Below are 16,764 nucleotides of genomic sequence, written 5' to 3'. Positions count from 1 at the left end.
ACCTCCAGTGTCCTGCATATAATGTCATACCAAACTTCCAACAGATGGCAGAGTGCCAGGAGCCTGGTAAGGGTTTTTTTTAATTATTTTTTATTATTTTTAATTTTTTTTTGCAGCACAGAGGTGGTGGGCCTGAGATGGCATCAGGTGGCATTCTGGGTTGCACTGCCTCTGGTCTCATCTTCACCTCCTTCTGCTCCATCATCCTCTTCTTTTTCCAAACCAGGGAATGGGAAAAGGAGCAGCAGCACTGGAGACATGTGGGTGGACAGTGCCTCTCACACTGCCTGAGGCAACCGCCTCTGCTGCCCTCATGGATAGGCCCATGACGTATGAGTGGATGCCAGTCAGCACATGTTGACAGGCAGGCTGCCACGTTCTGTATGAGCTGACATTTCCCATGTCAGCTGTCTTAAAGGCTGCTGGATGTCACTGAAACATGACAGTGATCTGGGAATGGCCAGATCTTTATCGCTGGCATGTCAGCTGGAGCTGGCAAAAGACTTTCTGGACCCCTGCTAGCATCTGGGATTCCCAGAGCAATGTTGGGTCCAGCAGCAAACCTGCTCCTTCTAGAACAGGCAAGTTTCCAGTTACCCAGTCCATGGCTTTAAGGCTGCAGGTGAGAACTCATATGACAGAATGCTCCTTCACATAAGATTTTCCCCACATGTAGAAAACTAGCATGTGAGACAGAAGACAAGGCAAGGAGACTTTTTTCTTGAGATGCTATTTTTCTACACAGAGAGAAATTATTCCATGGAGAAGCATTCAGTTTGGTGAGCCCCTACCTGCACCATGGTTTGGCCCAGGCACAGGTTGTCTGCCTCAGTGAGAACAGGACCCTTTGTCAGGTCCATTCTAATAATAATATACATAATAATATACAGTATTTATATACCGCCTTTCTTGGTCTTTATTCAAGACTTTATTCAAGGCGGTTTACACAGGCAGGCTTATTAAATCCACGCAGGGATTTTTACAAATTGAAAGAAGGTTCTCTCTTTCAAGAACCACCACGTTCAAGGTGTTACACTCCGATCTGGTTTTAACATTCTGGCCTCCATCCTCCCACGCTCCGAGCAGATGGAACAGCTCAGCTGCAGCTTGTCAGCTGCTTCAAGGTCGCACGGTGCCGGTGACCTCGAACTGGCGACCTTGTGGATGTTAATCTTCAGGCAAATGGAGGCTCTACCCTCTAGACCAGACCTCCTGCATTCTAAGTTGTGGGAAAATGGGTAGCAAGTTTTTCGAGGCAATGGCTGACTTTTAAAATGGGATTGTTACCTGAGGTCCAAGCAGAGGCAACCAGAGATCTGTGACTGGATCCTCTGAGTCCTGACTCAGCCCTTTGCAACGTACCCTGCACAATTCCTGAGAAGTGAATGGGACTTGCATGTGGCCATGTGCACCCTCTTGCATGAACCCTTATCCGCTACCAGATGTGCCCATGCAAGAGATGCTCCTCGTGAGTTGCACTCTGAACCAGGAAAGCCTGAGCTGCATTTTCAGCAACTTAAGAAGACACGCAAAGTGACTTGATGCTATTGGCCCAGCTTGCCCACTATTATCTACTCTGAGAAGCTGCAGCAATCTGGGAAATCAGGAAGGAGCAGCTCCCTGAGAATCTCTTTCCTCACCCTGGCCTTTCTCCGTACAGTTACCTGAGATCCTTAGGCAGGAGCTGCCAGGGACTGCCTATGGATCGGGGCCTTCTACATGCTAAACATATCACTGAGCTCTGGCCACTCTTCATTATGCTGACTCATTATGTGCAGGAGTATTGAAGAAGACAAACTGCATGCAAGGATGGACAAAGGGATGTACTTGATCATATAGCTCATGGTTCATCTGTGGAATTCATGGCCGCAAGATGTGGCGATGGCCACTAACTTGGATGGCTCTGGTAAGAGATTGAATGCATTCATGGGAGACAGGCCTGTCGGTGGCAACTAGTTGTGATGGTTTTGTGCTGCCTTTGGGTTCAGTGGTAGTATGTCTCTGAATCCCAGGTGTAGGAAGCAATGTCTTTCTCTGCTGCTCCTTCCAGTCTTCCCAGAGGCTGCTGGTGGGCCACTGTGGGAAGGAGAATGTTGCCATCCATGGGCTCCCTGTGGGCCTGCAGGGTTGACAGTACATTCTTATGTTGGATACAAACCTGCTATCAGTACTGAGTCGGACCACTGGTCCCTCCAACCCAGGATTGCTTGCTCATCCAATAGCAACTGTTACCCTGCACATGCCCAATCTTGTCTGATCTCAGAAGCTAAGCAGGGTCAGGCCTGGTTAGTACTTGGATGGGAGACCGCCTGGCAATACTGGGTGCTGTAGGCTTATACCATAGTCTTTCGAGACTGAAGGTTGCCAACCAACCAACCAACCTGCAGTGAGATCTGAGAACTCCCACAACCAATGCAACCTCGGATTTGCTTAGGTGGAGACTGAACCTGGGAATGTCTGCATGCCAAGCATGTGCGTGCCCCACCACTGAGCCATGGCCCCTTCCCCAAGGGATCTGGGAGGGACCTCACCCGCAAGATTTGTATTCTTTCAATAAGCATGGCCGGTGTATCTTCCAACAATTGTGCGCTTTCTCTAGGCTTCCTCCCCAGGAACGCAGGGAAGGTGTCTGCTGAATTGTTCAGTCAAAGCCTTTTCAGACAGGATACGAGCTGAATGCCAGGTGCCAAAATATTTTCCTGTGCAGCGGTGTGGTGCATGTGAATCGCTGATAACACAAACAATAAGGCGAAGGAAAATGCGGCAACAATCAGACTCTGGAAGCCCTCGAGACATAACCCCTTCCCCCTGTCCTTGCATGGGGTGGGCAAACACAGAAAGGCTGGTGTAGCTGAGAGCGGAAGTTAAATGTGTTCCTTTAGGTTACTCTCAGAATTTTCCTCTGCACATGTGATGGTGAATATTTGGTACTCCACATTGACATCCATTGATTCCTCAGCCATGGCCAACATTTGTCTAGAATTGGCAGTTGGTAGTCCCTGATAGCTGACATGCAGCAGAGATCATCAACAAGTGACAGTATTTGTCATTGATCTCCCAATGTTTGGTAGTACCAGACTGCCAGCACACAGCAGTGCTCAATAGGTGACAGTCTCTGGTAGGTGATGTGTTCTATTCATCAGTATTGGTCAGGTGCCATGAACAGCATAGCATCTGGGTTCATTCACTCAACTCACCAGGAAGCATCCCTTGTACAAGGGGCCTTGTTCCTCCCAGTTTTAGTTTGATTTAGTAAACTCCAATTTCAAAATTTCCATTTTAAATTTGAATATAAAATTTTGAAATCAAATCTAAAGGCTCAGCTGGGACAGGGCGTGGCATAGGTACTTTGCAAGCACTTGCTCAGACCTGGCAGCATCTCTCCTGCTGGCTTGGCACAGTTCTGCCTGGAAGTGATCTCTCAGACTCGGGTAAGTGCCATGATAGAGGGCCCCCTTAGGAGCAGGGCCCAGATTGGCCAAATTGGTCATATTGGCCTAAAGCAGGCCCTGGCTCAGCATTGGAAAATGTAGCGGATTACGACGTTTGCCAGACGTGCGTACAGGCGTCCACCCCTTAGCAACCATTTGCTTAACAACAAACCATGTATATGATGGTGGTCAAAGCACAGTAAAGATGTTCTTAATGAGGTAGTCAGGTCTCCCATAGCCTACAGCAGAGTGTCTGTTTACACAACAGAGAGGCTCTTAATGCAAAGAAGAGGCAATCTACCTGCAGTAGCCTGTGCAACCAGCTAGTGTCTGGCAGGGAGTGTCTGTTTACACAACAAAGGCAATAGATCAGAGAACGTATCTCCGTCGTTAAGTGGCGCACACCTATATTCTAGAATCTTCTATGAAGCTTTTGAAAATCTCAAGTCCTTGCCTTTCCAAGGGGTTCTACTCCTAGGATTGGCTGTGACTTGATGAATGCAACCACAAGTGATTATTTGCCATGTGAATGGATCACCTCAGCTGAAACACCAGACATCCTCATGCACAATGCTCACCAATGGAAACTTTCCAAACATTCAGTTGCCAGTCAACATATAAAATCAAAAGAGAGCTACGAACGGCTGAAATTCTGTGTTGTGTGAGGAAATATCAGATTGTATCCTAAAAGCCACTTCTGTCTAAGGAAGGAGGGAAGCAATTGCTGCTACTTCCCCTCCCTCAGCTGCCTCTTTGAATAAAAGGTTTCTTGGTTGGAGGACACTTAGGACCAGATTTAGGGTACTGCATCTTGGCAAAAATAACCCTTAATTTCTTCAAGAAAAACTTCTTCCACAAAGGAATAGCTTTTAGGATACACAGTAGCATAGTTGGAGGGGGGGTCACAGTACTAAGTTTCGTAGGCATTTGTACTGCACCTTTCAAGCAGCCCCTTCCCCTCCCCTCTGGAGTCATTTTGGTCTCTGAGAGGAAAACAAAGGAGATGCCTCCATTTTCATCTTGCCAACCATAATGGCTTCGGGGGGGGGGGGGAGACTTGCAAGGTGTGGTTCAGGAGCCTTCACAACTTAGCACTGTGATCCCACTCCAGCTATGCTACTGAGGATACAACCCACTTTCTTCCATCTGAAACCACGGCCTTTGAATCCATGTTCAATCTGAATTCTAATACAGTCTCTTTCTCCACTCTCTGTTCTATGTATAAAATAAATGAGAGCTGTTGTAGCATAATGGCTAAGGGCCCAATCCTATCCAACTTTCCAGTGCTGATGCAGCCACGATGCAGCCCCAAGGTAAGGGATCAAATGTTCCCTTATGTTAAGAAGGCCTCTATGACTGCCCGCCCACCTCAGGATGCAGCGCACACTCCATTGACACAGCAGCAAAGCTGGATAAGATATTGGGCCCTAAGAGACTGAGCTATGAATTAGGGCGCAATCCAGAGGCAAACTTGGCTTGACGCAAGTCTCTTGCGCCAGCCCAACATCGTTGCAAAAGTGCTGTAAAGAGGAGTTAGGCCAGTGCAAGGACATGCGTGGCCTGCCTGCGCTGACGTGAGCCCTGGGACGGGGTAAGTCTGCATTGACTGAGTTTGGCCAGCGCAGGGGTCTGTGAGGATGTGGGGAGTGTGAGGAGGAGGCAGGAGGGAGGCGTTTCAGGGCAGAGGAGGGGGTGGCAGATGTTCCTGGGGGTAGATGGGTGGGGTGCAGGAGGTGGGGCCAGGATCCAGCACTTATACCCGATCCTAGCCCAGTTCCCAGGTAGCCCAGGGCAGTCCCAGGCTGTTTGGATTTGCGCCACCTCATCAGGTGGCACAGATCCAAGTAGACCCATTGGGACTGCTGCAGTGTGACACAGGGCGAGGGGAAAAGTTTCCCCTTGCCTCGGGCTGAGCCTCAGACAGCCCCAAACTTGCAGTGGATACAGTGCAGGCTTGCTGGCCTGCCTGTTCCAGTGCAAGTTAGGTTTGTGCCCTTACTTGGTCTGAATGTCATTTCTACCAGGGTTGCAATCCGTACACACTTATCTGGGAGTAAGTGCCATTGAAATCAACAGGGCTTATGTCTGAGTAGACATTCATGGAATTGCTCTTTGATGACCTTAAGGAAGACACTAGTCTCAGCCCCAAATGCAATCTGGGGATCATAATGCTTACATGGGGTCAGCTTGCCAACTGTGATTGAAGCAATATTTAGAGATTTTTTTTTTCTCTCTCAGTATGACACAATATCCTTAGGTCAAACAGGTCCACTTAAAATCTCCATGAATGCTTTCAGTCATCATTGGTGCATTACTTTATATTTATTTACAGCACAAACCTAGGCATGGCCACTCAGAAGTAAGTCGCATTGCTTGTGTTCAATGGGCCTTACTCCCAGGAAACTGTGTACTGTATAGGATTTCAGTCTTAGTTTACTGGGGCAGCCCAGTGGTCAGAAATATGAGTCCAAACACCATTCAGTGTTGTGATGTCTTCCTTTTCATGTGTAATCAAGACAGATTATTCAGCAGAGTGCCTTGTTACGAATTGTTTTGTCAGCATGTGGCACCTGGGCTGAGTGAAGAAGTGACACCAATTATATGTGTCCAGCCTCCTTTGGAAGCCAAAAGATATATGCAGTTGAGCTGGGGAATGATCCATCAAGCCTAGAACAGTGCGCTAAGCCTGTCACATTGACAGGGTATTGAGTGAGCAAGGGGCCTCTCTGGACAGACAGGTTATGGGGAACATTATATCATCCCAAGTCGATCCTCCAGCTGAGGCGAGTGAAAAATGATGCTCAGATGGTTTTCACTTTTTGGTATTGACCAGGAAAAGCCTGCACTGAAAAATACAGCAGATTGGTTATAAACTTAGGCATCACCGATATTCCCCCTTTAGGTGACTCGTGATTAATAGAGTGTTTTGCGAATGTTATGAAATGTGAAAAGGCTCCTGGTGGATCACACCAAGGGTCCAGCTAGGCCAGCGTCCTGCATCCTGCACAAACAAGTACCAGACAGATGCTGCTGATGGAGAAGCTGGGAAGTGTGGTGTGAACAGGAAGCCTACTCTTGTCATCTGTTCCCAGCACCCGGTGTTTGCAGATACTCTGCCTCTATACTTGGCAGTTCCAATTTCCTAGAGATGTTTGGAAATGGTGTTTTCAAACCTTACTTTACCTTACTCAGAAGTAAGCCCATTTTGTTCAGTAAGGCTGTAAAACTGTCTGACTTCCTGGAAACAAACACCTCTACCTATCACGGCTGCTAGTTGTGGACCGATTCTCTGTGAAGCATTCTCAACTTTACAACAACCACAAAACCAACTTTACATTTCTTCATTAGGACATTTTCTTCTCCTGTTACTTACTACATTACAGGCAAAGGTCTCAGTCATTTCACTCCAAATTCTTGCAATGGTTTAAGACAAATGTACAAACGTGGGGAAAAGTGGGATTAAAAATATCCCAAATAATTTGAGTAGTAGCCTATGAATGAGTGTTTGCCCACAAGTCCCAACTATGTTCAAGCAGACTTCCTCTCAGGTAAATCTGTCTAGAAGTGTAGTTTCAGTGTAACATGGGCTACATACTGTCTCTCAGGCAGCCCTTGGGAATGATGATGACCTAGACACTAACATACAGCCCTAAGCAAATTTCTCAGTTTGCTTCCTGCTGAACCAGGTGCTTCTTCTTGGCTAAGGTCCTCTGAAAAATGTTTCAAAGGCAATACCTGAGCACTCCTACTGCTGCTATTGCTGCCAGGTCCAAGGAGATGTGTAGGTCAAAGGAAGGCTACCAAGGGGTACACTCACCCCTCAATAGACTTCTAGTCCACCTGCCCCTCACGCACACATATAGCATGCAGCACATGCTCTGTTGGTGCAGATGGCGGAGGATAGAACAGGACTGTTAGTTGCCTACACGTCCCACTACTGGTCTTCCCAGAGGCACCTGGTTGGCTGTGGTGGGAAACAGGATGTGCACAAGACAGGGCTCTGGCCTTATCCAGCAGGTTTCTTAGGATATTCTTCATTGTTCTATGTGCATGCCCTCCTGTTTGTTGTGTAAATGTGTGTACACATTTGAGTGGCTGCAGTCCTCAACCTATTTATTCCAGTGGATCTCTGTCAAGTCAGTGGGATTCCTTGAGAGTATATGAGTTGGGATTGCAACCTGAGCAGGGCCTGCGCATGTAATTATGGATTAAGTCCTTAATTAGGCTCTCTTTCTCTACATTAACCCTCCCCCGTCTATTGAAGAAATTCTGAGCAAATATTCCTGCCCCATCTATAGATCACAGAGTCACAGCAGTGGCATAATAAATAATCCAGTCTAAGTTTTTAAAGGTAAGACCCAGCATGCCATTAATAACAGCCAGGATGCCATATATCAAAGTGAAGCCTTCCCATTATAGCTGATCCCCAGTCTCTGTGCACCTCCCTCTTCTGCTCGAGACTTGCTTTGCTGCTTCAAATTGTCCTGTTCGTGTCTTGTGGAATTTCAGGCCGGCCCAGAAAGTCACATCTTAACAAGGCACTTGCATAACTTGGGTTTTGAGGTGTAACCCTGGGGTGGATCTCACCTTTGTTTGGAAAGGGATGAGGGGGAAGGGGAAGAGGTTGTGTGGGCTTGGGGGGGCGGGCTTCCTTGCTTTGCAGCTTTCCTTCCTTCTTTTTTTTGGCAAATGTTACTGGTGAAATTGCAGGCCTATGTCCTGGGATACAAACTGGGGAGAAAGAGGATTGTTCTGGGAGGAGACCTGTTTCAAAACTCTGCACAGCCTGATTCAGGGAAGGTAATGTTAATAACAGGGTGTGCATTCGGTTTGTAAAGAATGAAAAATCAAACTAAATGGAACCCCCTTCATTTCATTCATTACCGTTAATGAAGCCATAATCAGATCCTGAAGTCCACAATGTTCCATGGATGCCAGGCTCGCAGTTGGGAATGTTGTGGATTTCCAGATGTAACTATTATTTCCTAGGAATCACATTAGCAGGGCTTTTTCATATGGACATTTTGTGACTTTGTGCTATAATGACAGCCTAAACCCCCCCTCTGGGCTGGGCGATGCTGATGTGCCTCGTCTGTTGGTACTGATTGCCATAAAGTAGTAGTCAGCGCCAATCATAAAAGGTGCTCCAGCAGTGTACTCAGTAACGCATTGCCGGGAACACTGATGAGAAGGCTGGAGCACTCCCGCCTATGCCTGCAGATCCAGAGCCACCCACCACCAAAGGGGCAGGGAAGGGAGGAGAGGGGGAGGGAGTGCAGAATGGGGAGAGTGGAATAGGGTGGTGAGAGGGGTGGGGAATGGGCAGGCTGAGTCTGGGAAGAGGGCGGGTTTGGCAGCTTTTCACCAATCTGCACTGCCCTGCCCTGCCCAGCCCAGCCCAGCTCAGTTCAGCTCCACTTTGCTGAGACAACTATGGTCGTAAGCACCAAGAGGTGACCCATCCATGCAGCCAGTGGAGGTGGTTGCCTCAGGCAGCAGGTTGTCCGCAGCCCTGACCTCCATCTTTCCACTCATTTTTGCTGCTGCTCCTTCTCTTCCTGCTCCCTGGATTGAAAAAGGAGCCAGAGGAAATGAGTAGGAGAGAAGAGTGGTGAGCTCTCATTTCCTCCACACTTCCTCTTCTGTTCTGTTCCTCTCTTCCTTTACCAATACAGAGAGCAGAAGGTGCAGAGGCTGGCACGTCATCAGGTGAAGGGGCTTGTCCTTCAAGCACCTAATGGAACCTTGGTGGATGTCCCGGAACCTATATCATGTAGGTGTGGCCTTAGAACACTGCAGGCTCACTCAAGAAGATACAATACAGGTCCAACCTTGTTATGCGCTGATTTTTTTTTATACACAGGGTTGACTCAACACGAATGGCCCCTGCAAATGAGAAGGAATGTGCTGATCCCTGGAGAAGGGGAAAAAGGCATCCCTTTAAAATCTCAGTTTAGAAAACTGCTTTTCTTACTGTCGTAGAGAAACATTCATGCAAGTGATCATTGCATTCTTCAGCTGAGCCAGGCAAAGGCAAGGGGTTCTCTGCAGTTCCAATTGCTGACCGCCTCTCTACAACAGTAAGAAAAGCTGCTTTTAAACCATATTTGTAAAGGGACACGCTTTTTAACGTTTTTAAACTGCTTTTATTTAACACATTTTATAGTATCAGCAGGGCATCCCAGAATCAAATCCCTGCAGATGTCAAGGCACCATCGTATTCCATTAAGAGCAACGGAGGGGCATGAAACCTGAAAGTATGTCTTTAAATCTATTTTTCCACTGTTTTTTTTTAAATCCATGGATTTTTTTTATCCACTAGGGGTTCCACAACTGAACTCTGGTGGATAATGAGGGAGGACCTGTATTCCTAAGTTTTTTTAAAATAAACTTAAAAAAAAATAACTCAGGTGAAGAAAAAGCATTCTCTCCTTCACTTGAAAATGGGGTAGAAATTTTTTTGGGTACAGGTATACTAGAGAGTAACAGCTTTTGTCTCTGGGGAATGCCAGCATAAAGTTCCCTTTCAGCAATTGCTTGTGGCTGTACATCAGCCTTCCATCCTGGGAGTCAATTAGCACAGCTTCCAATTACAATCATGCACTGGGAAAAGAAGGTTCTGCTTCAGCAGCTTGTCCTGCTCCAAAGGGCTGGTTTGCCTCAGGGCTTTCTTCCCTACTGCATGCAGCTTTGCTGTCCTTTCCAGGAGTAATGGGAAGGTTAAACCAGCTTTATTTATTTATTTATTTATTTATTTATTTATTTATTTATTTATTTATTTTTCACAGTTTTATACTGTCCTTCCTCCAAAATGTACACAGCTACTCCCCTCCTTTTGTCCTCACAACAACCCTGTGAGGTAGGTGAGACTGAGAGAAAGTGACTGGCCCAAGGTCACCCAGGAAGCTTCATGGCTGAGGGGGGATCCAAACCTGGATCTTCCAGGTCTAAGTCCACCTCCCAAACCACCACACCATCCTTTACCAAGGTCATCTTTGGGGCTATGGTGTGATTCCTCAGGAATGCAAGAAGTTTATACACTGCTCAAAACAATAAAGGGAACACTTAAACAACACATCCGAGATCTGAATGAATGAAATATTCCTATTAAATACTTTGTTCCTGACATAGTTGAATGTGCTGACAACAAAATCACACAACAATCATCAATGGAAATCACATTTATCAACCCATGGAGGTCTGGGTTTGGTGTCATACTCAAAATTGAAGTGGAAAAACACACTACAGGCTGATCCAACTTCGATGTAACGTCCATAAAGCAAGTCAAAATGAGGCTCAGTAGTGTGTGTGGCCTCCACGTGCCTGTATGACCTCCCTACAATGCCTGGGCATGCTCCTGATGAGGTGGCAGATAGTCTCCTGAGGGATCGCCTCCCAGACCTGAACTAAAGCATCCGCCAACTCCTGGACAGTCTGTGGTGCAACGTGGCGCTGGTGGATGGAGCGAGACATGATGTCCCAGATGTGCTCAATTGGATTCAGGTCTGGGGAACGGGCAGGCCAGTCCATAGGATCAATGCCTTCATCTTGCAGGAACTGCTGACACACTCCAGCCACATGAGGTCTAGCATTGTCCTGCATTAGGAGGAACCCAGGGCCAACCGTGCCAGCATATGGTCTCACAAGGGGTCTGAGGATCTCATCTCGGTACCCAATGGCAGTCAGGCTACCTCTGGCGAGCACATGGAGGGCTGTGCGGCCCCCCAAAGAAATGCCACCCCACACCATTACTGACCCACTGCCAAACCGGTCATGCTGGAGGATGTTGCAGGCAGCAGAACATTCTCCCTGCCATCTCCAGACTCTGTCACGTCTGTCACATGTGCTCAGTGTGAACCTGCTTTCATCTGTGAAGAGCACAGGGCGCCAGTGGCGAGGTTGCCAATCTTGGTGTTCTCTGGCAAATGCCAAACGTCCTGCACGGTGTCCGGCTGTCAGCACAACCCCCACCTGTGGACGTCGGGCCCTCATACCACCCTCATGGAGTCTGTTTCTGACCGTTTGAGCAGACACATGGACATTTGTGGCCTGCTGGAGTTCATTTTGCAGGGCTCTGGCAGTGCTCCTCCTGTTCCTCCTGGCACGAAGGCGGAGGTAGCGGTCCTGATGCTGGGTTGTTGCCCTCCTACGGCCTCCTCCACGTCTCCTGGTGTACTGGCCTGTCTCCTGGTAGCACCTCCATGCTCTGGACACCACACTGACAGACACAGCAAACCTTCTTGCCACAGCTCGCATTGATGTGCCATCCTGGATGAGCTGCACTACCTGAGCCACTTGTGTGGGTTGCAGACTCTGCCTCATGCTGCCACTAGAGTGACAGCACCGCCAGCATTCAAAGGTCACCCAAACATCAACCAGAAAGCATAGGGACTGCGAAGTGGTCTGTGGTCACCACCTGCAGAACCACTCCTTTATTGGGGGTGTCTTGTTACTTGCCTATGATTTCCACCTGTTGTCTACTCCATTTGTGCAACAGCATGTGAACTTGATTGTCAATCGGTGTGGCTTCCTAGGTGGACAGTTTGATTTCACAGTTTGATTGACTTGGAGTGACATTGTGTTTTTTAAGTGTTCCCTTTATTGTTTTGAGCAGTGTAGTTTCACCATGTGCCAGAACCTTGCAGATCTAGCTCTTGTTTTTAAGTGTCAAGCCCTCATGGCTTATGAAGATCTGCTTGAAATTGTATGGGTGACATATGCTGAAAATCCCAGAAACCAAAGGGATGGCAGAATATTATTTCCAATCACCAGGCTGTGGCCCTTTGGTGGCCTTCAGAGCTTGCTGCCCCCTTTCATGGCTATCATAAATTGAGAAAAACAATAAGAACAGCGGAGTCAATTATGATAAATAGGGGTGCGAGTGTGGTGGGGGACATCAATATACATGTCAAGAAATCAAGTTTTTCTTGGTGCAGAATTTGGATTCCCTCTATTTATGTGCTCTGACTTTTTTTCAGAGAAGACTGCATGCAATGCTGATTGAGACTCACGGTGCCTCTGGAGAATAAATAGAGTCATTTGGTGCCTTAAAGACCAAAAAAAAAGTTTCTTGTGTGTTGGCATTTGTGGTCTAGAACAGGAGTCTCCAAATCCCGGCCCAGGGACCAGATGCGGCCTGCAGAGAGCCTCTATCTGACCCGTGGCCAGCTTCTAATCCCTTGAGAGCCTCTGGCCCAGTTGACCAAACATAGCCAGAGTTGTGCTTATGAGGTGGGGGAATGGGGGTCCATTTATGTGTGTGCTATTATTTCTTGGTCTGTGTTGGTACTTGGAGAAATCCTGGACATTTGAGCCCATTCATTCATTCATTCATTCATTCATTCATTCATTCATTCAAGTTCAATCTCTAATGTATTTAAATTTATATTTAATTTTTTTCCCCAGCCCTTGACACTGTATCAGATATTTGATGCAGCCCTTTGGCTGAAAAGTTTAGAGACCCCTGGACTGGAAGAATCCATTTCACTGGATACATCAAGTGTCAGAGAATAGGCCCCAACACATGTGGGATGCACATGTCCCATTGTACAAATGAAAATAATATGCCCACAGAAAGAGAAATGAGGAAGCTATTAGATGCCAGTGGTGTGATAATTTACCACAGCAAAACTGTGTAAGGTCGACTTCTGTGGTTACTTTGTTGTGTCTCAGCTAGTGATACGGTTGGAGCCTAAGCAGGGGGATTTGGAATTTCATGGGTCTTCACAAGTTATGAGTCTTTCAGTGGACCGGTCCACCCACGTCCATTTGGGATCAGATCTAGAACCTTTCAAGAGTTTGGGCTGATCCAAAATGGATTCATTTCAGTCTATCACTCTCCTCTTGACTACCTTCTCCACTCCATTGCTCCCTTTCCTTTGTACCAAAGTAAGAAAGGCATTAGGATTTACCCCCATTCTCTGCCATCATCATTGAGGTCCGGGCTTAGATGATGCCACAAGCATGTACAATAGCATCCATGGACATCAGGAGCCATGGGAACTACAATTCCCATGATCCCCAGAAGCTCTGCTGCTGCTCGTACTTGCGCCAACATCTAAAATCTGAGCGCGAGCCAGGAAAAGAGGGCTCTCAGAGAGTGTGGCACAGCCCTGAGGTGTGTCCTAGACCAATTTGGAATTGGTCTGATTTGAAATTGCATGTCTGGTAGAAAACAGAGGGAACTCCAAAGTTAAATTGAGAATGGAACGAATAACCAGGAGTTGAGTGACCTGAATAATATGCGTTATCTTTAGCTCTTGCTAGAATAGCTTAACTTTTGTGGAAGAGCTTGCTTGAAATGAAATTTGCTGGTATTTATTTACAAGAAATAGTTTTTTTTCAGCACATTGGGGTTTCCCCTTTATTCTACAGCCTTCATGAAAATGTTTTCCTCTCCTTTTCCCTTGAGAAATATGTCCATAAGATTACATAAGAACATAAGAACGGCCCTGCTGCATCAGGCCATAGGCCCATCTAGTTCAGCTTCCTGTATCTCACAGCAGCCCAGCACATGCACCAGCTAGCAAGAGACCTGCACCCTGGTGCCCTCCCTTGCATCTGGCAGATTGCACCTCGTACAATTTCCCTAAATAGTGAATGGAGCGTATTCATTTTTTTTTTTAAGGAATGAGAAAAAGAAGCTGAGCCACTACAGAAAGAAGCTTGCAGCCAGAGAATTAGCTAGTTGGTTCAAATCCAATTATGAAAGCCAGCCACGTCAACCTACTGTTCTGCCTCTAAGTCGTATTGACTTTAAAGTTATCCAGTTACCACTGGAGGGTGGGGAATGAAATCACATCAACTTTTTCTTTTCTTCAATTGAGAGACAGGTTTTTGCCTTTCTTGGAAAAAGAAACCACAGATAAACAAAGCAGGCTTGTTTTATTCTCTTCAGTGCTTTTCTTTTTCATTTGACACCTTCCACTTTCATTTCAACACTGGACTAAAAACAGATTTTTTTTAAAGCCTATATATACATAGTATATATATATATTTATATATAAAAATACGGACTGCCCCATTTGGAAAGAAAACTCCCTGTTGTGTCCTGCAAAACCAGACACATTCTATACAGCTGTGCAAATGAGATGCGATGGTTCATGTCCATCATCTTTAGTTCTTTTCCCTGACAAGGTGCAATTCCTTTGACAAGGAAGCTGAGATGTGTCTTCATGGCCACCAGGAGCAAGAAGGATTCCATGGCTTGCAGTTAATATTTGGAGCATCACAACACAAAACTGGAGCATCACAACATTCAGGCAAGTCACAGCTTTCAAAGGAAGCGTAAACTTCTCCAAAGAATACAAGTATGAATAAACTTGTCTGTATGCACAAAACATCTGTGGAAGTCTCCAGGCTGGGACAAGCTTGTCATAACCAAAGGCCCTCATTCAATATTTACATACAGTTGTTTACCTGTCATGTTACACGTTAGGTGCAGTTGTTCACTCAATCTTCTTGAGGACTGGAGCTTAGTTCCCTTATTAATTTTGATGAAGTCAATTTCATATCGTTTTACAGAGTTTTACAGAGATTCGCTCATAGCAGGCAACTAACAGCCCAATCTTACCTTCTGTGCTGAGATGCAGCAGTGCCAAACTGGCTTCCACTATATCCAGCATGGAAAATGAGGCTGTTGGCGGTCTCCCCAAGGGAAGAGGAAATTCATCCCCTTCCCCTGGGGTAATCTCAGCAGCCACTATGGGTTCTGGTGCGAGTCCGAGCAGCCCCATGTTGGGATCAGGCCTGGGAAGCGGGATAGGATATGGCAATAGCCCATGCTGCCATTCCTGCCCGCTCCTGGGCCCAATCACCCTGCTCTCTGCCCTCCCCTCCCCATTACACCCCTCCCTGCCTCCATTCTGTCCTTCCCCCACCCCTCTGTCAGCCCACAAGAGCCTACCTGCTCCAGTGGGCCGGAACAGGCCTTTCCATTGGTGCACAGTCCTCCAAACTGCCACAATGTGCCTTACAGCATATTTGCAACAGTACACATGCTTGTTCCGCCAGCAGTAAGTGCTGGACTGCTCCGACTGAGATGTAGGGGAGCCTACAACACCAACTGCTGTGCAAAAAGAATCACCGCATATAGAAAACTAGCATACCAGGAAGAAGGCAATGCTAGAATCCTTCCCTGTGACATCTAGCTTTATAACCCAAGCTGGAAAGTCCAGCATACCATACAGCCCAAATCCTATCTGTGAGATATGCTGGCGGATCTCGCAATTTGGCAGTGCATAATGTGGGCTGTCATTGCTGCAGCTGTTCCCATGGTGGGGGTTCACTGCTGATGGTGCAGCAGCCAGTAAGCTCCATGCCAGCAGCAGCAGGCAGCAGACAGACCATTGGTGCAGGGTGGCATTCTCTTTGTCCTAACATATCCATGCCAGCAAAATGCTGGTGTAGATCTGAGTAGGTCCATAGGGGACCAGGAAGCGGCAGAGGAGGTAAGTAAAAATGTTCTTTACTTACCGCCCCCCCCCCCCACCAGCTGGCCTGGTCCTTGGCTGGCCTGTGGAGTGCAGTGAAGATTGGGTTGGATAGGACTGGGCCTTGATTTCAACACTGAATTTTGATATACAAATCAGACGTTAGCTGTATATTGCCATGAAATAATGACCATGTTAAGTGAAAGTCTGAATGAAATGAACGTCAGTATTCACATGTGATGGCAATCGTGAATGTCCATGCTTACCAGTATGTTGTCCACAAACACTGTCAGACAAATGCTAGGGAGCAGTGCTAACATCTCTCATTTATGTCCCATAAATGTCTTTTTGGGACACTAACTATTCCCAGAGAGTAACAAAATTCACCTGGGCAAATCAGTGTTTGCCATTGTCAGATACATTGTACAAAGTATTCATCTTGATATATGCAGTTGGAAGCATGGACTTCTGACCTCAATTGTGGGAGGTGAAAATATAAACTAGCATGGCCATTCAGATGTGAACAAATGCACATGCTTTCTTATGCAAATGGATGCCAGAGTAATGTGGGGACTGGAGAGGGAATTAAAGAAAACATATATGGAATTTTAGTTATGCACATCTGTTTAACAAGTGTGCCAGTCCTCCAGAAGTGAGAATGAGCACAACCGCACTTTGGGTGCAATCCTAACCCCTTATGTCAGTGCTTCCCAGCACTGGCATAGCGGTGCCAATGGGACATGTGCTGCATCCTGCAGTTGGGTGTCACTCACAGAGGCCTCCTCAAAGTAAGGGAATGTTTGTTCCCTTACCTCAGAGCTGCATTGCCCTTAAGTCAGTGCTGGAAAGCACTGACATAAGGGGTTAGGATTGCACCTTTTCATGCAGAATTCACACTGAGC

Source organism: Tiliqua scincoides, chromosome 1 (assembly GCF_035046505.1).
Source record: "Tiliqua scincoides isolate rTilSci1 chromosome 1, rTilSci1.hap2, whole genome shotgun sequence".
NCBI lineage: Eukaryota > Metazoa > Chordata > Lepidosauria > Squamata > Scincidae > Tiliqua > Tiliqua scincoides.
The sequence above is the reverse complement of the archived record's forward strand: the minus strand, read 5'-3'. Positions refer to the sequence as shown.